Source organism: Notolepis coatsorum (genome assembly GCF_963971535.1).
Source record: "Notolepis coatsorum genome assembly, chromosome: 1".
NCBI classification, from domain to species: Eukaryota; Metazoa; Chordata; class Actinopteri; order Aulopiformes; family Paralepididae; genus Notolepis; species Notolepis coatsorum.
The window spans coordinates 40,369,528-40,397,448 of record NC_140165.1 but is presented as its reverse complement, the minus strand read 5'-3'; positions in this window follow the sequence as shown (position 1 = coordinate 40,397,448).

Genomic DNA, 27,921 nt, shown 5'->3' with positions numbered 1-27,921 from the left:
AAACATGTGTGTATACTCTGGATCAGTGGCGGCTGCTGAATTTTTTTTTTGGTGAAGCACAAATTATTATATTATATTTAGAGGTGGGCATAGATAAAAATTTTTAATCTAGATTAATCTATCTGCAATCCTGGATTTAATCTAGATTAATCTAGATTAAAATGACTCAAAAAAAAAAAAAAAAAACCTGCCGAAGGCATTCAAAATATGTGTGTTCTACCCAAATAATGACCAGAAGTAAGTCCTTACTTTTTCTTTCCTCCTTATGTTTCTCAGGCCAGGTGGCCCATTACACCATGAGCCCATCTCCCGTTTCCAAAATGCATTACTTGAAAAAGCTGTTTTGCTATGATAATTGGTAATGAAATATCAAAATAATGTTCAATAAGATGTACTTGTGTTTAATAAGTTGTTTTATTCAGAAGTTAACACAAATACATAATATTACCAGTACAGTACAGTATCTAGCACACTCTCAGGAGCAAAACAGAAAGAATCATTTCAAACTTGAACTATGTGACATGGCTTGAATCAACTGCTCCAGTGGAGTTGCTCAGTGGCCAATGGTGTCAACTGTGGTTGTACTGGGCAGCTCCCAGGTGTGAATGGAAAAGAACATCTGTGCTCAGCGAACCTACCCTGGGTAAATAAAGGTAGAATTTTTTTTTTTTTTTTTTTTTTTTTGATTAATGCGTTAATTATATTATCGCGCGATACTAGTATAGCGTTAACGCAGCACGTTAACGCCGTTAACGGCCCAGCTCTAATTATATTATATATATATTTTTTTTTATTGATCTTTTTCCCCCTCCATTTTCCTCCGATTTTCTCCCATCCCAATGTTAGTCGTTATGCCAATTCCCAATCCCCTTCCTGGTCGCTGCGCACTTACCCCCCACAGTCGGTCTGGGAGAGTGGAGGCTACCATGTGCTTCCTCCGACACACGTCCAGCCAATCACCACTTCTTTTCACCTGGCAGCGCGGATATTCTCTGAGAGGGCGTAGCGTGTGGAAGGATCACACTATCCCACTCAGGTCCTATCCGCGCTTAGCAGGCGCCCCGACCGAACTGTAGGAGTCGCTGTTTACAACGACCCGGACCCACCCCGCCAGCTTCTCCCACCCTCTAATACTGCCAATTGTATTAGTGTGAACGGCCAGCCAAGATGGTGACAACCCCGGAGCTGTGAGCTGGATTCGAACAGGCGAATCCTAGCGTCTCCGGGGTTGGTGACGAACGCAATCTCCGCTACGCCACCTAACCGCCCCTAAATTATATTTTTAAAACATCCCCCACTGTGTGTGTCAGTGGTTAGTGGACACAGATGAAAACATATTTTGTTTCGATTAATTGCCCAGCCCTACTGTGTACAGTAAGTTAGCTTGGTGATCATCATTGTGATGTAATATAAGCTAAACTAAAGCCAGGTAGCTAACAAATTGGCTAGCTACTGTTAGCATACAAGCTTTTACAAACACTGTACAAACTTTCATCCTCAACTTTTTTTTCTGATGCAGATGCATAAGTCCTCTCCATGTTGCTGATTTCGCTGCCATTCTCTTACATTAGCTAGTGAGGCACTTGAGGAATGTGCCTCACTACTAGCCAATGTAAGTGATTGGGAGCTGTGTATCACTTAAATTTTTTTTAAATCACTTGCATTTTTTTTCACAGAGGAAAACATTTCTAATAAAAAATATATTAAAAAAAAAGATAATAATAAATAAAATAATATTATACTAGTGAAGCACTGCAAGTAGTCATGCAATAACCTCCACTGATCTGGATAGCTGCATATGGTATGGTTTTTATTCTTAATCCCAGAGGGGAAACATGGTTTGCCACCAGAGTGAAAACAAATACACAAACAAGAAACAATACATACAATACAAGTTACATAACACAGTAAAAAGGAGAGAAGGAGATATACCCGGTGCATATACCCGACCAATCTTTCACCGTCGACTAAAGACACACTTCTTCAATCAATATCTGAAATGATTTTTATTTTAATAAAAATAAATAAATAAAACACACTAACCTAATTGTCATGCACTCTTCCTAATATACTAACATACACTCAACACTGTAGCACTTGTAGCGGGGGTAAGTATGCCCGCCCTTGTAGGGGTTAATATGGTGTGTTCTTACCTTGGAAGATCGAGATGACGAAAGGAGCTAAGTCCCCGTCCCCAATACAATTAGCCTCACTACCTACGTGTGTAAGTATGTTTGTAAATATCCTGCCCTACTCTACAGTTAGTATGAATATAAATAGATATGACGAGGTGGGCTTCAGGGTTTAACTCTGACACACTGGCAACCTGAAGTGTACAATTATGCTCAACTCTCAACAGCTTTAGCTGAAACATAAACCCTCCCTCCCCAAGTCTAGCAGGATAGGTGAGACGCCCCTACTCCAAGGTAAACCATTACTAAAGAACACCTGAGAAGTTGATTCAGTTTGTCAAAACAAAATTAAATATTTATTTTCATTTAAGAGAAGTGTAGTAGCTTTTAATAGAACATAGATCCTAAACCTCATTGTCCCATAGAAAAGGTCATAAGATTAAGCTTTGATTAGGAAAACAGCTGCCTGAGTAAGTCAACGAAAGAATCCTCTCAACAGGTTGTGTCCGAGGCCACTTAAAATAGCCGGCTGTAAAAGTTAAAAGAAACTGTTTGAACAAGCTAACCTTCTTCCCCTTCGGGAGTGATTGAACAATAGAAGCCACCTGGTTCCTAGGGTGGGACAGGAAGGATTGCAGATAAGTCCTAGCGAACACAATGAGGTGATGAGGTTAAAAGGGTCAAAGCGCCCATGAAGTGTTATCAGCTGTTTTACGGCCTGGGGGACACAAGGACATGCAACTGTTAACTTATGTGTGCTTACTGAGGTAGAATGTTTATCATCAATGTGAGATTATTAGGCTGGAGCTTGGTAAATCATGGAGGAACATATTATAAATGAATGCTAAAAGTATAAACTGTATAAAAGGAAGTGATGTAAGTTAAATGAATGATTAGGCCTGTTAGCTATTTCACTGAAAGTCAGCAGACTTAAATCCCCTGCAAAATAAGATTAGTTTCACTTAAGGTGAAATTAGTCTTAATGATAACAGAATGTGTTCAAGTATAATGATAACAGAATGTGTTCAAGTATGATATCTCTGTGTTTATGTGATCAATTGCAATTCAAATATATATGTTATGAAATCAATAACCCAAGTATTAAGTTGTTAGACAGTGTTTGTTCTCTGACTGGAGAACAAAGGAAAGTTCAGTTGGCTGTAAAGTCAACCCCCAATTTGCATTCAAACGTAGAGAGGCCGTGATTGGAGGCACACAGCTGCTGATGTCATCACACAGAGACTCTAGGCTTTTGATATAAGGGGGATGTTGTGATGGTGGGAGAAACTCTCTGAAACCAAACCACCGAGGAGACCACACCCATCTCTTCACACAGCGACGACGACGGCGGAAGCAGAGGAGCAGAACCAAGATCATTGTGGAGGGAGAATAGACTTCTTTGTTCATCAGCCAGAGAACAAAGCCATCAACAACTTATCAACTCTACTGTAATATTAGTCTAGTTGGGATCGCAGACGGCATAGTGTCTCGTGATCACAACTATAGCATTCTTAATTGTAATTTGTATACACTCTTAACTTTTAATTAAACCAGATGCTGGTAACTACCTTCTCCTCCTCCTTTCTCCTGCTGTACCGCTGGTCGTCATAACAAAGACCTCCCAGTCTTTGTTTAAAGTACTTTCCAGGGCTTTTAAGGTTGGAAACACAACGTAGAGCAGATTAGATATTAGGTTCTGATTCAATCAGAATAATTAGCGCAGGAAAGTACTACAGAAGCTTGGTCACTGAGCATGTGCGTATGTTTCAATCTGTTTGTGTGTGCGTGTGTTCCAGTCTGTTTGTGTGCGTGTATTCCAGTCTGTTTGTGTGTGTGTGTTAAGCTGTTGATGGACACCAGCCGGTCTCCCTCAGATCCTGGGACTGCCTGGACAGCAGGCACCACGTCTTCTTCAATCCAGAACGAATGCACAATTCAGTCTTTGCTGAGGTTGTCTTTCATCTTCTGTACTCGATACGATAGGAACATCAACGAACACGACCGCAATAACTGGTATTTACTGCGCGTGCCATACTGACCGCAAATCTCGGCGGTAGCTACTGACTTTTAGCTTATTAAAAGTCCATCAAAACTCTCACAGAAAATTCATCTGCTAATTTCTTCAACAATGTCATTCACTTTCTTGAAACTCACAGCACTGACAAAGGCTCTTTCGCTCTCAGTCGAATGTTACTTTTCAGAAACGACCGCCGCCATTGTCGTGGTTAGCATGATATTCTCTCAGACACGAGGGTACTTGTCGCATAAAACTCACGTTATGATAACACTGCGACCACACACGGTTATTAGACTGTCCGTTCTAATGTCCGTTACTTCTTCTTAGAAGTTGTGTTGGCTTAACGTCAACTTCTAGTAGTTTCGTGAAGAGATAGTATTTTCCATGCTTCTCTCATGGGCAACGTCTTGTCTCAATATCCTGTCTTGTTCCAACATGCCTGGACATCCCCGTCACTGTGGGACTCCACTCAGGTACTCCATTCTGATAGGCTGGTTCTGAAAACTCCGGCCCCGCTTGTGATAGGACCATGTACCTGTTCATAATGATTCCACTATGTGTAGAATTACGATGGTAGGATAACCATCTATTTGCATCCCCTACACACTCAAGTCTTTGATGAACATTGTTACTTTGATAGAGTTGTACCCTTCCTACTGACTTGTCGTACAAAACTTGTAAGTCACTTTGGATAAAAGCGCTCAGCTAAATGACAAAATGTAAATATACGTACCTCAGAAAACATGTGTCATAAGCAGTAGATGATTTGTCCATGGCAGGCGAGGATCTTTTCTTTCACATAATCTTATATTTTTTTAAATATTATTCATTGAAATGTTAACAAAGAAATAGATGACAAGGAGGATGGATTTCACAATTTGAGAGATTGCCAACTCCCTTCATCCCTCCATCTAAACGGCCCCCTGTGAATGAGGCTGACTGACGAATGATGACCCGCGCGTCGATTCCCACATCCACCGCCGGAAACGCTTTAAAACGTTATTGCCCGCCATGCGTTGTCTGCCACACCACGCTGTACAGCGATATTGAGAGCAATATTAAATTTTTTCGCCATGGCATTCATAATTCATATATACACCTCCGGCGCTGCATCTGGACCCTACGGCTCAATACAACGACGGCTCAATACCGCCGCCTGGTGGATGGTCGGGCGAGTTACACTGGTAAACAGGATATGGCTGCTGTGCGTCGATTAAATTCATCCGGCCGTCAGATATTGTCGCAAGGCTCCCGACAGACACTATGTACATAATGGATCGCTTTATAAACGTAATAATCTATATGATTTCGGCGTTTATTGCAACATACAAACCGGAAATGGACCTAGGCGATCGACGTCCTATACCTGGGATCTTTCACCGCCAGTCTCATTGGCGAACGGTAAGAGGACGCTGACGCTATTTTCAGCCCAACAATCTGATCAATATATCACCCATACTACATAAAGCATTTACTGACGATCACGGAATTATAAACTACCATCCCCCCTTTCATCCGCGCATGATGACGCATAACGTATAGGATCATATACAGTTGAATTTTTTAATATAGCGTTTCTAGGGAATAAACGGCAATTGATAATCTATATATGCGTTTATGCCTATAACTCACGTTCTATGAATTACTGCAGAAAACGATAAAAATATACTTATATTCTAGAAGGTATTTTTGTATGAATGTTTGAATGAAAAAGTATAACGTTCCTACATCCTGAACGATAGATAATCGATGTTGAATGGGCCATAGTAATGTCAATTTAGCAATACAATTAAAAAAGTTATAGCCCTGCAAAGAAGGTGAACATCTCCATAGGCTTAGAGTGGTGGCAGACTGGCTATATTGATGGATATAACCAGTGGCAGGGAATGTGTTAACCGTGGCAATTTCAAGCACCATATAAATAATACATTTTCACAAGAGATCTCTCCATTGGCGCCATCATGCCAAAGTTGAAGTTCGGCTCCTTTCAAGTTGTTTGTAAATACATTTAACCTAATAGGACATGTGGTCTGTGCTGTCGTGTAACATTTTCAGTTCAGTTCCTTTGTAAATTCCAAAAAAATAAATAATAATAATAATACATTTCATATTATTGGCACATATTGCCTGGCTAGCGGAAGGTAGAGCGCTGGGACTAAAGTTTGGATTTTTAAGTGTCAAAAGGTTAGTGTTCAAAACCATGCAGTTGGTAAATATTTGATCATCTGCCATAAATGATACATAGCAGTCAGCTTGCCTCACTGGTGCACCCATCTGCTCTGTGGAATTTTCCCCCATTCACGTGTCTATCCATGCATCAGCACTGAAGCAGCCCTGGTAGAAGATTCTGTTACACGCAGGGTTGGAGATGATCATTTGTTGATGATGGTGTAGCGGGGGTGAGTATGCCCGCCATGTAGGGGTTAATATGGTGTTTTCTTACCTTGGACGACTGAGGCAACGAAAGGATCTGAGTCCCTAATACAATTAGCCCCAGTATGTCACGATCCTAGGCCCGGTCCTGGCGGGACGGGGCAGGATGGGAACATTGGGCAGTGCTCTCCACCTAACTTTGGGCAATGCCCTCCATCCAACATTGGCTCTCTGCTTAACATTGGTCTCCTACCCTCTAGTGGCCAGACTAGCCTGATGGTACAGGCGGCCATCTTGTTTTGGTTCCAAGTAATAGAACTAATATCTAACTATTTGTTATCTTGGGCCATCCCTGTGTGTGTGTGATGTCGTCTCCCTGTCTCGTTGTTATGTTTGATTATGTGTCTAGTTGGTGTATTCCTAGTGTGTTTATCAGATTTGGCCTGTTTGCATTATTGCCTGGCCTCGCCAGCTGTCAGTCGTTACAATCAGTGGTAGTATTTAAGGTCTGCTTGTTACTGACTTCCTTGTGGCGTCATTGTCTCAGTATCCTCCTAGTCCTCAGTGTCATCCTGCTCGCCGTCTCTCCTGTGTTCCCCCGTGCCTTGCTGTTTGTAATTTGCGCTTGTGAGTACTTAGTCTTTTGTTTTGTTATTGTTTATTTTTCCGTGTTTTACAACTCAGTCGTCCTCTAGCGCCTGCTCGGCTTAAAGTCTGTTTACACGTATCCTGCCGTCTCTGCCTCTTCCATTCCGTCTGCAAACTGTGTTTCACCTACTCCCATCGTATCAGAATGACGCCACCATTAAGAAACGCAGCAGCAAAGGCCAGCGATACCATAGGGATCGTCCAGACCCTGATGGCTGGTGACATGAAGCACTACTCACTGGCCAAGTGGGGGTTCCTGCTCCGAAAGATCGACCAGGTCGCCACGGAGAATCCAACACTGCAGCCAGCGATGTGGGAGATGGCCGAACGTGTTGCTGCCATGATGGAGGAGTATAAGTCGGAGGCTAAGGTAGCTAGTTTGCCGACTAGTATCGGGCTCACGGTCAGCCTAGAGCCTCCCACCGCCGTTGAGGCTGTTCAGATGTCTAGAGCTAACCTGACGTCCACAGCCAGCACAGCTCCACAGCTGGAGTAGCCCCCGCTGCTAGCGCCTCAGTACCTTCCACTAAGGCTCTTACTGCCATTACCATCCCCATGGCTAGTGTAGAAGGTACAGCTAGCAAGCCTCAGAGGGCTAGTAAACAAGGGAAAAAAAGTATCCCGTCAGGAGCTGCTAGGCTTTCCCCAACAGCTAGCTTAGCCTATACGGTTGGCCAGGCCCTGCCGACCAGCATTACCCTCACGGTGAGCCTGGCTCCTGAGGCTGGCCGGGTCTCCACAGCTAGCATTACCCCGAAAGCTAGCCTAGCTCCCACTGCTAGCTTAGGCTCTGCAGCTAATCAGGCCTCTCCAGCTAGCACAGTGCCCACTGCTAGCTTAGGTTCGGTAGCTAGGCAGGCCTCCCCAGCTAGCACAGTGCCCACTGCTAGCTTAGCCTCTGCAGCTAATCAGGCCTCCCCAGCTAGCACAGTTCCCACTGCTAGCTTAGGCTCTGCAGCTAATCAGGCCTCTCCAGCTAGCACAGTGCCCACTGCTAGCTTAGGTTCGGTAGCTAGGCAGGCCTCCCCAGCTAGCACAGTGCCCACTGCTAGCTTAGCCTCTGCAGCTAATCAGGCCTCCCCAGCTAGCACAGTTCCCACTGCTAGCTTAGGCTCTGCAGCTAATCAGGCCTCCCCAGCTAGCACAGTGCCCACTGCTAGCTTAGGCTCTGCAGCTAATCAGGCCTCCCCAGCTAGCACAGTGCCCACTGCTAGCTTAGGTTCTGTAGCTAGTCAGGCCTCCCCAGCTAGCACAGGGACGGGGCAGGATGGGAACATTGGTCAGTGCTCTCCACCTAACTTTGGGCAATGCCCTCCATCCAACATTGGCTCTCTGCTTAACATTGGTCTCCTACCCTCTAGTGGCCAGACTAGCCTGATGGTACAGGCGGCCATCTTGTTTTGGTTCCAAGTAATATGTTTTGGTTCCAAGTAATAGAACTAATATCTAACTATTTGTTATCTTGGGCCATCCCTGTGTGTGTGTGATGTCGTCTCCCTGTCTGGTTGTTATGTTTGATTATGTGTCTAGTTGGTGTATTCCTAGTGTGTTTATCAGATTTGGCCTGTTTGCATTATTGCCTGGCCTCGCCAGCTGTCAGTCGTTACAATCAGTGGTAGTATTTAAGGTCTGCTTGTTACTGACTTCCTTGTGGCGTCATTGTCTCAGTATCCTCCTAGTCCTCAGTGTCATCATGCTCGCCGTCTCTCCTGTGTTCCCCCGTGCCTTGCTGTTTGTAATTTGCGCTTGTGAGTACTTAGTCTTTTGTTTTGTTATTGTTTATTTTTCCGTGTTTTACAACTCAGTCGTCCTCTAGCGCCTGCTCGGCTTTACCGTTTATGTTCTCGTTGGTAACGTACTGTCGTGTCAGTAAAGTCTGTTTACACGTATCCTGCCGTCTCTGCCTCTTCCATTCCGTTCTCTTGCTGCAAACTGTGTTTCACCTACTCCCTTCGTATCACCAGTACCTACGTGTGTAAGTATGTTTAATTGTGACTATCCTGCTCAATTCAACAGTTAGGATGAATATCAATAGATGTGACAAGGTGGGCTTCAGGATTTAACTCTGACACAGTGGCAACCTGAAGTGTACAATAATTATGCTCAACTCTCAACAGTATTAGATGAAGCATAAACCCTCCCTCCCCAGGTCTAGCAGGATAGGTGTGACACCCCTACTCCAAGGTAAACCATTACTCAAAAACACATGAGAAGTTAATTCAGTTTGTCAATCAAATTAAATATTTATTTTCATTGAGAGAAATATTCTCTTTCTCTTCTGTATATTTTCTGTTGAAACTCTTTCCTTTGAAGATACAGTATCAATTATCTCAACCAACAATAATGCATGTATCACTTTCATAGTAATAACATTCCTTTCAATTCTCAATATAGTTGACACTCAACGGTTACTTCTATTAAATCATAACCTATTGGCCATCTGTTAGTTATTCAAAATAAGTTAAAAGTAAGAAAAAAAAAGAAAAGGAAAGGAAATGAAAGGAAATAACATATTGTTACGAGATATGTATATATGTACTCAGAGTGAATGTGCATTACTGAATGTATATATATATGCAGTACTCATTTATACCACTGGGAAGCGCCGAAGCGCTGTACTGAAGGGATGCACGTATGACGTCATAGTATCACATAGGGCTGGGCGATATGGCCTAAATATGATATCACGATATTTTCTGACCTTTCGGCGATACACGATACGCATCACGATGTTTTTCTTTTTTTCCCCAAAATTCATTATGAGGCTTACCAAGACAGTATTTGAGTTTGCAAGCTAACATTAAAGACAAAATAAAATACCCATGCATTTAGCATTTTTATATTATATATTAGATTTAGATTATTGGATTATTAGATTATATATTGCATATATTTAGCAATGAGATATTATATGATTTAGATATGAAATATGATGAATTGAAAATGGGGGACCCTGATGTAAACAAGACGAAAGTCTTTCTCTGGTCTGCATCCTCCAGTCCGCTGTTGACTGTTGTTGTATTGAGCTGTACTGTATTGTACCCATGCTGCAATCTGTTAATAACGTTCTCATTCATTCAGTCGGCAAACAGAATCATTTTGATTGACAGTCGCGTCTGCCAATTACGTCACATCGCTTGCACCCGCCCTGCTGTTCTTAGCACCAATCGGCAAGCGCGTATTCATTTTTACTTCCGCCATTGGAGAGCTCAATGACAATAACAATGGCAGCGGTAGCTCGCCGCGGCCGACGTTTAGCTTTTAGCTCCGCAGAAGGACCAAACGACTGGAGGCATAATGATTTTACTGCAACGGATGTTATAATAAAAGCCTTTCCATACATCTGTCTGATTGAAAACTTTATTAACAGACCGCAGAATGGGCACAACTGAGTCAGCACGGGCTGAGATATGAACGACTAATGCTTGCTATATCTAGGTCAACCTCGGTCGTTGCTATGTAAATACGCTGATGTTATTGAAAGTGTAACTATATAACGTTAATGCCACAAAACGAATGCCTTTGTTATCATAAGTAGTAACTTTTGATGCAGTAGTGTGTGTGTGGGGCGGCGCTGTTCAAAAGTGTCAACGTGTGGACCAGATTGACGCGACACAAGCCTCTTGGGCAAAACATCACGATATCCACGATACGTTTAAAAAGTGTATCGTTAATGAACTGTACCCGATATTTATATAATATCGTCATATCGCCCAGCCCTAGTATCACATATATGACCGCGTGAGCGGAAGTGTGTCTCTCTTTCTATCTAGGTGTGTGTGCAGGTACATGCCTCCACATGTTCTATACCTGTCTCACCGTGTGATGCAGTGAGGCTGTGCTACAAATAAATAAGCTAAGGCTAAAGATATCTCCTTGGACAACGTGTCTTTTCTTCTATATGCAACGCAAGGGAAAGCTGCAAAGCTCAACACATATATAACATGTCAAATGGAAATACGACAGAGCCCACTGCTATCGGTGCTGACGGCATCGTCATCTGTCAATCAAAATTGCCGTCACACCTCCAGTTCTCGTCCAACGACACCATTGCAATGGCTTTTTTTACAGCTACGAACTATACCTTTAATATGGTAATCTCGGATTTCGTGAAGTCCCAGGGATGGCGGAATCTGATTGGTTGGAAAAGAGACAGGCGTTTAGAGAGACCAATAGAGCATTTTCTGTTTTGAGGTGAGCATGTAAGTACTAGTGCGGTGGCTTAGCAAAAAAATTTGTACGCGCCGGACAAAAGCACCACATTTTTCCCATGTGTTCCCCATCACCATATCTTTCATTTTGGGGTAGGGGCCACGTCATCATGATGTATTTCAAGATGGCCGCCATGTAAAATCAAGGTTCTAACCATTAATAAATATCTTGGTCCATAGCGCGCTCAATATTTGAGCGAAGACAAAGGTATTGGTATCCCTGTAAACTAGAGAAGCTAAGCTTTCCATTGGTATCATTTTCATTAAGCCCAACTGTTGGGAAGGGTGTTTTAATAGGCAATGATTCAAAATTATGTTACATTTTTGCCTAGAAAAAACTGCCATGCTCATCTTCCAAAAGGTCCCTTGGCCGTTCACATGAATATATCAGAGTGGACATTGGTTTTATAGGTACCCACAAGCCTCTTCTTTCCAGACATACCCACTTTGTCCAACTTGCATGCTATTTGGGGAGATAATCAAGCAGGTTTGTGCATGTGGTACAAATGTGTCGAACATTCTAACAACTGCCAAAAATGTGAATGTTGGGTTAGGGTTTGTTGTTAGAATGTTGAACATAGAAGATAAATTTTGGTGTCAAACTACACATTTTCTGGGTCAATAAATGTGTTAATGCTATGAAGAATGTCACCAGATGAATATTTGTACCATTCTAACAACATATTTACATCATTTTTTACTTGTTTAACAGTCAGACATGCATGCATCGAATAGACATTTTATTAGGATCACTCTATAAGAACAAATTATCTCGTAAAGTTATGGCGGAGGGAGGTGGCACAGAGACATAGGAACTTCAATAAATTACATGTATTATTATTATAACTATTTAGCCTGTATAGGCGTATTTAACTGTTATGGAGTGTGGAACTAAGTATATGGTGCAAAGACTATGTGGGAATGATGTTGCGTATGACCAATATGCATAGGTGTTCACACACACAAGAGTGTGTGCAAGAGTCCAGCATGTGTGCATGTGTGTGAGCAAGAGTCCAGAGGTAGGAAGGCTGGGGTCTGTGAAGCACAAGGGAGTGGTCCAGGGAAAGTTGGTTGGCGGCGTCACTGGGGAGCGAGAGGAAATATGAGTAAGTACGAGCTTGCGAATGCAAGGCACCACAAAATACAAAACACTGGAAAAGCTTAATAGAATCAAGATTGTACCGTATATATGTGTCTAGGTTCTGGCACTAGACCCATGGCATGCTGGCCTTGATCCTGGTCAGCATCCTCATCAGCGGGCAGGCGGTAGGAAGGCTGGAGTCCTGGAAGCATGAGGGAGAGGTCCAGGGAACGTCTGGGGGAACGTGAGGCTTGAGAGGGGTCACAAGGTGTCTTGACAGGTCCAGGGGAATCACTGAAGAGCAAAAGAAAACACTGGTAAGCGCGGGTTGTAGGTTGTAAGGCAGCACAAAATACAAAACAATAAAAGAATCTTAATAGAATAGACTAGAGAACTAGACTGTAGCCTACCATATGTGGCCACGGTCTGGCACTGGGAATCATGGCACGCTGGCTTTGATCCTGGTCAGAATCTTCTTCAGCGGGCAGGCGGTAGGAAGGCTGGAGTCCAGGAAGCACGAGAGAGAGGTCCAGGGAATCTCCGGGTGAGTGCACAGAAGCTGTGACATATCTGTCACAATGGCAGCTGCAAAGATCTGTGCATTTCCAATGTGCCTTCTTGCATGAGCACCTTGCACCACAACCGCTTCAATTGCACTTCACAAGTTCATTGCAGGCTTTTGATGCCATGGGTAGATTGCTCCACACAGGAAGCCAGACCTCTCCATCCAAGGTCCATCCCATCCTTCAGAACTGGGTGCCGGCTGTCGGGCCAGGTCAGACATCGCCCAGATCCCAGACTGGTAAGCAATTTGCTTTACATGTTGCAGAAGTGCATCTTGGGTAGGTGGAATGTGTTCCATGGATCTGTTTCTTTGACAGAACAACACTCGCCGTGCTTCATCGACAGGTTTCAATTCACTAGTCTTGTCATAGAGGATGATGGTAAAGCGCTCCAGAAGGTGAAAGTGCTGGGCTTCTATGGTCACAGGAGTAAATGGACTGAACAGATAGACTAAACAACATAGACTGAAGCCTGCATTTCTCAACCAAGGTGCCAAGCCTACCGTTTTGCTGTGGAAAGAGCCGGCAAGTTGATTTACGGCTTTCCAGTGTGGAGGAATTTTCATGTGTCGAGTCGGCTGTGATTTTGGAGACTGGGAAAATACAGTTTTCTTACCCTGTAGTGGTGACATGAATATTTAGGAAAGTAGCTTTAGGACCACTTCTGTAAAGAAAGACTTCGCTGTGGAAGAGAAATAAACCATTTGGATATCTTTGTTTTACACTGGAGCGGCTGTGGACATTATTTTTCTTTATCAACGAATGTACTACTCACGAGTAAGCAACTTTAACCAGTAGAGTGGAACGTCGGCCCTCATATTGGTAAGAAAACTCTGTTCCAAGAGGAAAAAGGAATCAACACAAACTACTGGAGCACTGAAAGAAGGATAACAACAAAATGTCGGAACCTAAGAAGGTTGAGATGACACAAAGGGTCTATGAGGAAGATGTCCGTCAGGCCATCAATAAGATGAGAGCTAAGTTAGGTCAACTAACTGGTCACATGAATAAGATTAATCAATTAATGGATGAGGACGACGACGGTAACTTGGAAGGTGTACAAGATTGGTAGAATTCAACATTCTATTTGGAGAGTTCGGTGAGCTTAAACTTCAGTCCAGGTGGTACTAAGCAAGACATCAGAAGAGGAGAAGAAGAAAGATCAGGATGAATGGTTCACACCGCAGGCTGACACATTTTACAACTTCACAGTAAAGGCTGACACATGGATGAAAGAGGTGCATCAGCGTATAGCGGAGTCTAGGAAGCACCAAGATGAGGTCAGGCCTGAATACAGTGCATCCGGTGTCGTAAAAAGGAAAGGGTCTAGAGCACCATCCACTACACTTTCCAGAACACCATCTGCAAGCGTGCGTCTGAAAGTTGAATTAGAGAGGGCTGAGTTGCTAGCCCAGGCTTCCGCTCTAAAGCAAAAACGACAACTTGATGAACAGGAGGCTCTGCTCTTAGCTACCTCATCTAAGCTAAGAGCAGAGGATTTACAGGTCCATGCTGCTTTAGCTGCCGCAGATGCTAAGTTCAAAGTACTGGAAGAGTACAAGGGCCAGCGAGCCACATCCAGAGTGTCCCGTAGGGATGGAATGAACTCTTACATAGAGAAAAAGAAGCCCTTCGAATCACAAGCTCACGAGCAGGCTACGCCTACTCCTCAGGCCGTAGCGATAAAAGGAGAACCTGCTTACAGTAGCAGCTCCAGAGCACCTGGCGGTGCTACACAGAAGGAACAAGAGTCTCCGCAACAAGAGTCCACACGAGCCATGGTGGATTTCCTAGTGAAGCAACAAAACCATGCTACTCTGCCCCCTCAACAGATTCCTATATTCAAGGGAGACCCTATGGGGTACAGGCTATTCATCAGGGCCTTTGAACACAGAGTGGAGGACAAGACAGATAGTAACAGAGACCGGCTGTACTTCATGGAGCAGTACACGGATGGACAGCCAAGAGAGCTGATAAGAAGTTGTCTTCACATGGAACCAGAGCGAGGCTATCACGAGGCAAGGAGGCTCTTGAAAGAACATTTTGGAAATGGATACAAGATCTCAATGGCGTATATACAATGCACTGAACTGGCCTACTATCAAGTCCGATGACGGAGAGGCGCTCCACTCCTTTGGCCTCTATCTCACTGGATGCCTCAACGCTATGGCTGACGTGGAGTACATGCAGGAGCTTGACAGCATATCAAATGCATTCATGCATGTCTGACTGTTAAACAAGTACAAAATTATGTAAATATGTTGTTAGAATGGTACAAATATTCATCTGGTGACATTCTTCATAGCATTAGCACATTTATTGACCCAGAAAATTTGTAGTTTGACACCAAAATTGATCTTCTATGTTCAACATTCTAACAACAAACCCTAACTCAACATTCACATTTTTGGCAGTTGTTAGAATGTTCGACACATTTGTACCACATGCACAAACCTGCTTGATTATTGCCCCAAATAGCATGCAAGTTGGACAAAGTGGGTATGTCTGGAAAGAAGATGCTTGTGGGTACCTATAAAACCAATGTCCACTCTGATATATTCATGTGAACGGCCAAGGGACCTTTTGGAAGATGAGCATGGCAGTTTTTTCTAGGCGAAAACAGTTGGGCTTAATGAAAATGATACCAATGGAAAGCTTAGCTTCTCTGGTTTACAGGGATACCAATACCTTTGTGTTCGCTCAAATATTGAGCGCGCTATGGACCAAGATATTTATTAATGGGCAGAACGTTGATTTTACATGCCGGCCATCTTGAAATACATCATGATGACGTGGCCCCTACCCCAAAATGAAAGCTATGATGATGAGGAACACGTGGGAAAAATGTGGTGCTTTTGTCCGGCGTGTCCACATCCTTCTCAAATCTGGTGCTAAGCCACCGCACTATACTGATTTGGGGAGCATGTCTATGTTCCCCGGGTCCTATGTTCCCCGGTAGCGATAGATAGTCAGACCACCAGCCCCGATTCCAAACTCTAACCTTAACCAACTTCGAAAGAGGGCCTAAGCTTAACCAGTTCAAAACAAGGCGGACATTAATAATTAATAAAATAATAAAAATTTATAAAATGTTCAATCAATCAATCAATCGGGGAACATAGGACCCGGGGAACAAAGGACCCGGGGAACATAGGGATGACCCCCTGATTTGAGTTTTTTAAACATTGTTGTTGGGCATATTACAGTATATAATTCCTTATGTTTCTGACAATTTATAGTGTTTGTGAGATGTTTTTGAGGAGATTTTGTTAGTATTTTCCACTCCCAAAATCATGTTTCAAAAGCAGCGTGGCGATGCTAGAATTCAGCCCAAAAAGTATGTCTCTCCCCCCCACAACGGATCCTTTACGTATCTTATTCAGTCTAACAATGTTTTCAAATACTGTATTTTCTGTTATTTGTTTATTCATTACTGGGTCATATTCTATATATTAGGGCTGACCTTCGAAGCTTGTGGGACTTGTACAGCACTTTGGTAAACGTTGTTGTTTTTAAATGTGCTCTATAAATAAAGTGGATTGGATTAATGAATTAAGTAGCCCCTTTCGTGACTGTGACGCAGCCAACAAGGTTTCACTCGGCTGCCCTGCCTGGGTGCAGTGGGGCTGCTCTCACAGCCAACAACATGACATTACATAATTATGTTGCAACCTTCGTCTATCAAGCAAACAATTATATAAATATTTATATGTAGTTGATAGAGACAAAGGCAGAATTCGACTTAATTAAGCACGTTTTATTAAGACATATTTTTATATGGGTCGGGACACTTTAAAAAAGCAGCACAATGAACACAAATCTGTCCGACATAGTCTTAAATAACAAACGGCATTGCTTCACTTCTTCGTCGACATGTCTGCTGCACATGTCCTTGTTGTTTTCAACACAGATAATCTCCACGTGCTTGTTGTAGAGAGGTGGAGTCGAGGCGCCGCTTACTTTCGTTTCATTGGAATGGAGGCGGGAAGGCGGCGCTTACTTTCGTTTCATTGGAATGGAGGCGCAAGATTTGAGGCAAAAAAAAGATATATATATATTATTAAAAAATATTAAAAAAAAATATTTTAAACTTCGATTTTTTTTTTATGTTCGAAGCTTGTGCCATCGAACGAAGCTTCGAAGTATTTAAGACAGCCCTACTATATATAATATATTTAATTGTATCATCCCAGAACGGAAGATGTGTGTGACCGGGTCCATGCGGCCCACATGCCCAGACATGCCGCTTCGAATCGGCCGGCAGTGATTAGCCTACCTAGGCCCGACTATATGAATTGAAAATGGGGGACCCTGATGGAAACAAGACAAACGTCTTTCTCAGGTCTGCATCCCCTTAACAATTGTATGTATTGAGCCGTACTGTATTGTACCCATTCTGCAATCTGTTAAATAAAGTTTTCATTCATTCATTCATTCATTCATTCATTAATTCATTCACTTAGCTGCGGCCTCCTCGTACCTGGCTCGTTGCTAGCATTCAGCTAGCCCAACAACCAGCCCTGCAGTCAACATTGTTGTCCCAGGGAAGGAGCTTGGAAAGAGGCAGAGTCATGGTGGAAGACAAGGCTTGAGGAAGAGAACGGGGTAAGTTTGAATAAAAATGTTAACGCACACATTATGTATGTAATAATTTAATGTGTAATAAAAAAAAGAAAAACAAGTCCAGATCTAAATGATAATAATAATTTTTCGTGATTTTTTGTTGGATTCATTCATTCATAACTTTTTAACAATAGATGCTATTTCTAATCTGTCAATCCCACAAGACTGTTAAAGTCCCATGTGAGTAAAGTACAGTAAAATGCATTTGTTTGTTTCAAGTTGAAGTTCAACAAGTTGAAGTTCAACTACATATGAAGAATAATAACAATAATAATGATAGTCATACACATATTTTATATCATAGGAAAGCCCTAGTAAATGTATATCACTCCAGCGACCCGTTTAAAGGTGATAATATGTAATAACTACCATGTAGTTGATTTTATTAGAACAAGGTTTTATGATATCCTTTATGATATCCTCCACAACACATATATAAGCACAGCAAAACTATGTTTCACAATTTTGAAAATTGAAGGTATCTGCAGAAAAAAAAGGTACAACTGTGGTGTTAGGGTCATTTTTTATCTTTTTTTTTAATCTTTTTTCCCCCTCCATTTTCCTCCGATTTTCTCCCATCCCAATGTTAGTCGTATGCCAATTCCCAATCCCTTCCTGGTCGCTGCGCACTTACCCCCCACAGTCAGATCATCTGGGAGAGTGGAGGCTACCACGTGCTTCCTCCGACACACGTCCAGCCAATCACCGCTTCTTTTCACCTGGCAGCGCGGATTCTCATTGAGAGGGCGTAGTGTGTGGGAGGATCACACTATCCAGAAAAAATAAATAACGCACATCCTCCGTTTGTTGGTGCTGAGCCAAACTGTAAAAACAGTAATACATAAGATAAATCAGGGCTCGCAACTCATTCGTAGTTCCAAGGTGTTTATTTGACAAAAAAAGGCAGATGCGACGTTTCGACCCTTCTGGTCTTCTTCAAGCATGAAGACAACACAACACTGACATCTTTTTATACAGGAAGTGAACTAAATTGATTATCAGCCCCACCTGGTGATCAGGGGCGGTCCCAATATTTTCATGATACATTCTATACATAATTAAGTAACAATTTCTTTTCATTTGACATTTTTTAGAAGATTTGTGAAATATCTATGTTAAACACAACATTAAGACATCATTTACAGATAGGCAGCAGTGTTAGTCAATAGGGGTCAGCCCTACTACATACTATGCTAATATGTCTATACTACTCCATCCATAGCTGCCAGAGTTGTACCCTTCCTGCTGACTTGTTGTACAGAACTTGTAAATCGCTTTGGATTAAAGTGTCAGCTAAATGACTAATTGTAAATGTCATTCCTTTGCATAATTCAGTATCACTCCGTGTCTGAAAACAAGCCAGCAGCTACAACAGAGAAGATCCTTGCTTCTGGCACTATGCACCTGTCCAGAGTCAAACACCCCTGTACCAGAGGGGTGCTGTTACGGACGGTGTCCTTATGTATATATATATAGAGGGAGTAATGTATAATAATATGTTGTATACCGTAATTCCTCTAATAGTGACCCGGGCTTGTATTTGCTTAAACTGTAGTGGGTACCAGGCTTTTATTAGGAGGAGGCATGTATAAGAGAGAGGCCTATATTTCTAATTTTCAAACAGATCATAATGAATAAATCAACATTTTATGTCAGTTTGAACCCAGTAAAATGTACTGGGTTCATTTATTGAAACCAAGTACTGTATGAAATAGTCAACAGTGCAATTACAGGTGGTCACTGGTAATTTCAACGTTTTCAAAGTGAAATCAAGTAACTTTACCTTAGCAGCTCAGTATGCAGCTCAGTATATTAGTAACCCGGCTTGTATTAGGAGGTCGGCTTATAATTGCTTAGCTCAAGAGCGCACCCGGCCATTAATAGAGACCCGGTTTGTAATTGAATACCGGTCACTATTAGAGGAATTACGGTATATAGGCATGTGTTGTTTGTTGTGTTCTTTTGTCTCCCTCTTGTGTCTACATATCCCCATTCTCAGGTGTCTCAGGCCATGTCCTCACGTATCTGGATCTTTTGCCAAACGGATATTCTCAGGCTCTGTTTAAAATAAAAGTCCCGTCCACACCACAGTGTTAAAAAAAAATCCATCCAGACACAAACACATAAACGCATATGAATTGCTCCAATAAGCATGCGGGCCAGCAGGTGGCGATAAGCGATGTACTTACTGTAAATTGTACCTAAATTGTACCTCATCCCATTTCTGCTTTGCACTATGTAGTACTGTACATTAGTACACTGCATAGTATTGTATATTATATGGTAACTCAGTTACGTCTATTCTGCATCGAACATTGTACATATGTCTATACTGAACACTGTGACCTCATTTTCTACTTTTCTACTTCTAAATTACATGCTATACTATGTTATTTGATACTATCTTGTCTAGCACAGTCTCTGGAGCGTAACAGTAAGACGCATTTTGTATGAAAGTATTCTGTACTTCTGTATGACAACTATTAAAGAAACTTGAAACTTGAAACTATATTGACATACAAGATGATAAATAGATAGATATAGCGGAGGATTATGCAGTCCAGAGGAAACAACCAATCTAGATATGTCACGATTCAATGCTTTACTTCTGCGTACTGGGCGACGGAGAGATACAATGTCAATGTTGAGATCACAATCTCCTAGATGTACCGAGTGAATCCACAGTCACTTGCTCCTCAATAGGAAACCAACCTAGATTTACCATGAAGGACTGGTTCTAACCGAACCGTTCGTTATACAAGTATCACAGATACGTTTCAAAGGTACTCACAGTTGCACAAGGGTTTCGGACAGACATACGGGATGGTTTGAAATCTCGGCGTTGCTAATAAACATTTTAAATATTCTTTATAAACTGCTCAAAACGGCATTATTTCCGGCATTGGGTGCATGATGCTCATGTGCTGTGATCACACCAGGCAGCCAATGCCGGAAATAATGCCGTTTTGAGCAGTCTATAAAAAATATTTAAAATGTTTATTAGCAACGCCAAGCTTTCAAACCATCCTGTATCTCTGTTCGAAACCCTCGTGCAACTGTGAGTACCTTTGACATTTCTCTGTGATACTTGTATAACGAACGGTTCGGTTAGAACCAGTCCTTCAGGGTAAATCTAGGTTGATTTCCTATTGAGGAGCAAGTGACTGTGGATTCACTCGGTGCATCACAGTCACGAAAGGGGCTAACAATCTCCGGATTCTGAAACTAAATGGCGAGTCCTTATCACAAAGCAAACTATATATATACTAATTACAACAAGACATTCATTAATTGCATTGTACTGTTCACGTGTGGTGCCGTCGTCGCATAAGTAAGGATAGTTTGAATGACATTTCAGCACCAAGTCCACGAAGTTATTATTACTTCAAAGCGCTACTGCCTATATGGATAAAACAAGGTGTAATAAGGATGTTTTAGGTGGTGGTAGTTTCTCTGTAAGGACATTATAGCTGAAATATATAGCCTAGCTAGTCTATAGTCGGTCTGATATATATTAGAGAAATAGTAAAGTAATATTTGCCAAACAATCTGACGGGCCAGATATTATTACGGCCCGCCACAGTCTGAGCATGCGTAGTGAGCTGTGGCGTCATCGTTTATCTAGACTATGCGTTTACAGTGGCTGCACAGATCCACTGAACGGATATTTTGGAAAATCTTCACTTTAAAATGCGTTAGAGAAAATCTCCGTTTATGTCTCTGAAAACACCCTTTACGTGTGGATGAAAGGCCCAATCGTGGAATAAAATGTGCGTTTGGCAAAAGATCCAGATACGTGGGGACATGGCCTCAGTTCCAGCAACAGCAGCAGCAGCAGCTGAGGCTCATCAGGCAATCAAGCTCCACACTCCTTCATATACCCCATTGTGTGCAGTGTTAGTTTGGCTCCCTGGTTCGTTTGGTTGTGGTAACTATTCTGTGTCTGTGTGGGAGAGCTCTTTGATGTGTTTTGGTATAGAGCTGAGGCTCTTAGCTAGTTTTGGCGTGAGAGCTGGTCAAAGCTCTGTGAGCTCATTGTGTGTGAGAGCTGGTGAAAGCTCTGGTTCATTGTTTGTTAGCATAGGAATTATTGTCAGTGTTGTGTATTTGGTGTAGAGCTGGTACCTGAAGCTCTGGTTTATTGTATTGTATTTAGGTCATTATAGTTTATTGCACATTTCTGTCTAACCTTAATCCTTTGTATATTTGTTTATCACCCAGCTTATGGTGATTGTTTTTCTTGCTGTAAAGTTAAGTAAAAATGCATTTCAATAGTAATGTATATGAATTAAGAGCTTACCGATTGAGAGCTAAATCCACTGTCAACAGACGAGACACGATATTTACTTCCTAGTCCATTCTCTCTCTGCCTCTCTCTCACTTTGTCGAGGGCGGAGCTCTTCCGGAATGAACAGAAAGCAGGCACCTCGGCATGTTGTCACCAGCTGTATGAGAGCGCCCCCGCTGGTCATTGTTACCATTAACCATGCCAAACGGCATCAAAACGGCCCCCAAACAGTTGTTCCAGGACTAATTCTGGCTGTATCTGTATATTAATCTTTTGTTTCGCACACAGGGACAATTGAGGACAGGAAGATACCCTGGGGTCTACATTTTGCATCACGTAGGTGACCTACTGTTAAAGACACCAGCCTTAGAAGTGAGCACCACCACCTGTACTTTTGGGCGTCCGTGCCTGTAAAGGGGGGTGGGCTTTAATTTCCTTTTGATATTTCATTTGGTGCCACTGGTAGGTCCTCCTTGCTCTCTGTGTTGCTGAGTTTTGTGTTTTGTGAAATAAATATTATTATTTTGCAAATTGTCTCTTGGGTTTTGTGTCACTGCACCCTCACCTACCCTGTCTGTGGCCTTGTGTTGCGTCTCCCTATTGGGGTACGTAACAGGTGCCATAACTGAACACTACTTCAACAATTACAAAATTAATATCCAGATTTAATGTTAATAATCATCCCACTCATTAAGCATGCTTGAATAGATGATTACCATCCGCTGCAGGCTCACTACAGTCAGTGAGTGTGATTTAAAAAAAAAGTATGGGGGGGGGGGGGGGGTTGTGTTAAACATACTGTTAAATCATGTTCACCGTTTGCAAATCCTATGCAACGCTTGCGACCATAATGCCTGTTAGCATTGCATTAGCTGTGTGTTGCTTTGCAACCATTCTGCTAAATGTCATTGCTTGGCGGAAGATTTTGTTATCAATAAATCATTGCATGTATTTGTTTGTGTTTTTTATTTTATGAAACCTTGCCAGGTATTCACATTGCCATACTTGTTGACCGTGTTATAAAAGAAATTGCTCCCTTCAGGCAGTGGTATATATGGTTATTATATCACATCCGCTTCACGTCAGGCCGAACAACACCCCTTAGCTGTGATATAATAACCATATACCATGGCCCTGTCATGAGCCCTTGCTTGAATATACTGCAGGCCTCTGACATAGCCGTCTCACAGTTCTATGTTAATGCCCTATGAATAAATGTGTCCTATGCCACTGCGACTGATATAAGCTTGGCCTACTGGGAAAGTCATAAAAGATGACTGAAATCATTCCTCCTTGAAAGTAATGATGCACTGTCAGTGTTACAATGTATCCACCCGACTATTGAATCTCTTAAGTCACAGACTCATTTATCAAATAGTTCCTCTCATGCATGGAACAGCAGAGAAGCTGTGGTGCAGCAGGTAGAAACTCCTACCCCTGTCACTCAATCACAATCATCCCTTAAAATGTCATACAAATCACTTATAAATGCCCTAATCTATGCACACACCCCTTAATAAAAGTCTAAACATTGCAGACCCCTTAAACAGGCCTTAATTACAGTCAGGGGTTATTTCAGGGTAAATTAAGGAGTTTAATTTAAAAGGGACATGCATGCACATCAGAAAGTTTTTTTCATTGTTCAATTAATTGTTTTATATTTTTGATCAAGTACTCAAAAGCATAATTTTTTCAGCCTCAGGATTTCAGGCTATTTTTGGATGGGCTCCGCCCATACGCGCTTTGAGTGAGAGTCACCCACAGTCTGCGACTGGCAGACAGAGATAGAGAGAGAGAGGGGGAGAGGGAGGGAGAGAGAGAGGGACACGGAGCATAAAGTTATCTCTCCACTGCTTCCCCGTGCGGCCCAGGTTGTGTGTGTAAATGCGTGTGTTTGTGTTTCACACACTCCTGCACCGCGGTCCCTCTCTCTCTACCAGGGAGAATCCCTGCGCGTCAAATGAGTGTGTTTGTGTTTCACACACTCCTGCACCGCGGTCCCTCTCTCTCTCTCTCTCTCTCTCTCTACCAGGGAGAAGCCCCACGGGTCAGGTTGTGTGTAAAATGCATGTGTTTGTTTCCCCGACAGAAGCTCCTCTCTCTCTCTATCTCTCTCTCTCCCTCTCTCTCGCTTGCTCGTTCTCTCTCTGCCTCGCTCTGTTTGAGGAAGTGGAGATATTTCCACTCGCTCTGCTGTCGCTGTCAACCATAGATATGCAAATCAGTACCCTATTCACGTCAGCAATACGTCAAATCAGAACAGCTTAGTTGAGTGAGGGAGGATCTCGTGAACTCGAGACTAGACTGATGAGTCAATATGATAATTAACGACACAGACCACATTGATATAATCCCCAATTGCTAGGAAAACATGGAAAAGGCCATTTATAATGCATGTCCCCTTTAAATCATGGGGTTGTTTTTTCAGGGTCAAATTCATTATACTTAATCTAAATAGTACTTGATTTGTGCACAACTTTACGTTATGTCTTTCTTAATTCACCTTAATTCTTATTTAATAATTATTTATGTTATTTTAAGGGGAGACACTGCAGGTGAATAGGGTAAAAAAGTTAACTAATAGATATCACAATGAAACTTCCCCAGTTGATTACTTATATTAAGACAAGACTTTTTTGTATTACAAGTTTTCTGAAATTGTATGTTTAAATATGCAAATGAGGCATACTCTACTTAAATATGCACTAATTTGCATATAATTCCAGGACAGAAATCTGAACATTGGATAAAGCCATTTTCAAAATGATAGTTTCATTTTGTTGACATATTAGAGCCAAAGGTTATTACAGAGGGGATTTTGGATATCTCTTTTTATCACTCCATAAATCAGAAAATACTCCATTCAGTCCATTTTTATGGTAAAATTCCATATTTCGCCATGTTTTTAGGAATAAAATGTGATATAAATCAGGGTATGAATGCGATATCAACAAACCCTTCTGTAAATACCTTCAGAACATAGATATGAATAGAACTGGAAGTTTTGGTGTATGTGAGTGCTACTGAAGTGGAGATTTCTGGCTCAGAGTATGAGGAAAAACTCTTAAAACTCATTTTTGGGAAAACGCATTCAAAGTTCTGTATTGTAAAATGCCATACTTTTTTTTTTAAACAGATATTTACAAACACAATACCTAATCAAACCATTAGTAATAGACAACCTAAACACATGTCTGATAACTGAATAATAATAATAATGATGTTATTGAACTGAACAGAACTACACACAGGCTACAAACAGTGTAGTACAGTGTAGTACCCCCTAATAGGCAAAAAATATTTGAATAGATATCACTATGAAACTTTCCCAATTTGTTATGTACATATAAACTAAGAAAAAATATATTGCAAGTTTTCTGAAATTTATGTTTATATATGCAAATGAGGCACTTCCCCATTAAATATATGCACATTTATGGATGCAATAAGGCAAAATGATGTAAAATAAACAACTAAATATGTGTTATTGACGTTTTATTGTCACTAGTTTCATAGAAGACATGTTTAGGAAGCAAAATATAACAAAATCTCAAAATCAACAAAAAAAGTATATTTGACTATTCACCTGCAGTGTCTCGCCTTAAGGGTTTTGTTACGACCCCTGTGAGTCTAAGGGTAAAGGGCTGTAACATAACAGTTGGTTGACAGAAAAGATGGACCACGTTTGTAAACAACAATGATATTTATTGAAAGATGCAAAGGAAGCACATGTAGCTCAGGGGTGAGCCCAGGCCAAAACAACAAACAAACACCACTATACTCCAAATAAACCCAAATCTAATCTATGGTAAAAGAGATTACATTACCTAAACTACTCTTACCTAACCAAAACAGGAGAAAACAATATCCAAAGGAAATGGCAGCTCACCCCATCTGTGCTTCCTGAGAAAGAGAGAAAAACACATTAATGATACAGAAAACAAAGACAGCATATATACAAAAACAAACTTATAACTAACAATGCTCTCTCTGTGGCCATACACACACAAGGCAATTTCCACTAAGCACCAAAGGCCAATAAACGAAATGCAATATTGTCAAAGTTACAGGTTACAAAATCACACTAGGCCTAGCCTCATGCCAGAGAGAGAGAAAGACTGAAGTGAGAAGCCATGTTTTAACAGGTGTGGGGTGATCCATGATTGGGTGGTGTTGATTGAGTGTTGGAGTCTGGAAAACCATCCACCAATCGGTGCTGTGTTGCTATAATGGAAGGATTGGCCTGGCAGGGACCAATGGTGAAGGGAACAATGGCTGGAGGGAGGAAACAAAAATGGAGAACACACACATGGAGACACACACTGGGGAATATATACATTGGGATGTAACACCCCCATACATAAGACAAAAACATGTTTGACACTTAACACCAACTAAACATGTTTTTTTTTTTTAACAACGAGATAACATCTCTGAGATAACATGTACTTCAAAACAAAGAGCTATAAAAAAACTAGCAGTTGGTACAACCACACGGGTCAACAATGACAGAACGAGTTGACGGCAAGAGAGACTGAGTCGACAGCAACATAAAACGAGTAGACAGCAAAATAGAACAAGTCGACAGCAATATACAGTAGAACGAGTCGACAGCAACAGACAACGAGTCGACAGCAACAGACAACAAGTCGACAGCCTTGATTATTACAGGAGCTGTAATTCTGCGAAGAGGGATAGCCTCAGGGAAACGGGTGGCGGTACACATTGTCAACAAAAACTGATTGCCGGCTTTGGTCTTTGGCAACGGACCAACACAGTCAACTATGACATGTTCAAATGGTTCACCGACCGCTGGTATAGGACAGAGGGGAGCAGGTGGAATTACCTGGTTTGGCTTTCCGGTGATCTGACAAGTACTACAGGTACGACAGTACTGTGCTACATCGGACTTCAAACCGGGCCAAAAGAAATGTTGAAGTATTCTGTTGTATGTTTTAGTGACTCCCAAGTGTCCAGACCAAGGGTGGTCATGGGCCAAGAACAGTACATGCTGACGATAAACTGCAGGGACAACAATCTGATAAACAGTGCTCCAGTCTGGTACCTGATCTGGTAGCCCTATCTCCGATTGTGCATGCTCTGCCAGTCTAGTACCATGGGACCTCCATGTACGCATCAAAACTCCTTCATCCACAAAATAAGAGTGCAACTCTCTCCTCTGTTCTGTTTCAAGAGAAGAGAAACATTTTGCAAGAGAAGGGTCAGCCTTCTGGGCAGTAATTAGCATTTCACGAGTAACGGGTAACTTCAATGCGTCGGAACTAGTTACAGTTGTCAGTGGGGGTACCTTACTATGAGTCGGTGGTTTGTCAGCGGTATCAGAAGTTGGAGCCAGCAACTCCTCCCTGACAAAAGCTGAAGCAAAAACAGAGTCAGACAAATTAATTTCATCACCTCTCTTTTTCAATTGAGCCCGAGTGACAACACTTGCAGAAAAAACTTCAGGGAAGTTCTGTGACAAGTCATCAGGCAGAGAATCTGTGTCTGGGTGATCCAACACTTCCAGCACAGCGTTCACCTGTCCTCCAGCTAAATCATTTCCCATGATAAAGGAAATGCCTTTAACTGGCAAGGAAGGTCTCACCCCTATTTTAAAGAACCCAGTGACCAAATCAGATTGTACATGAATACAGTGTAACGGGGCTGGCACGAAACCCATCTCAATACCTTGAACTAGGACACTAGAACCACAGGAAGATTTCTCAGACAGAGGTAGTACATCAGAGAGGATAAAGGATTGTGAGGCTCCAGTATCTCGTAAGATCTGAACTGTACACTGATCTTTTGGATCCCCTGTCAAGGAAACTAAACCCTTGGAAGTAAATGGCCTGAAACAAGGATCGAGAACATCCTGATCATTGTGGATCTGTTCATCGGAATCAGGTGCCATTTTAATCAGACCAACCCCTTTGGGTTGTCTAAAGTTCTGAGAGGACGGTTGCTGCTTACGTTTCAATGTTAAAC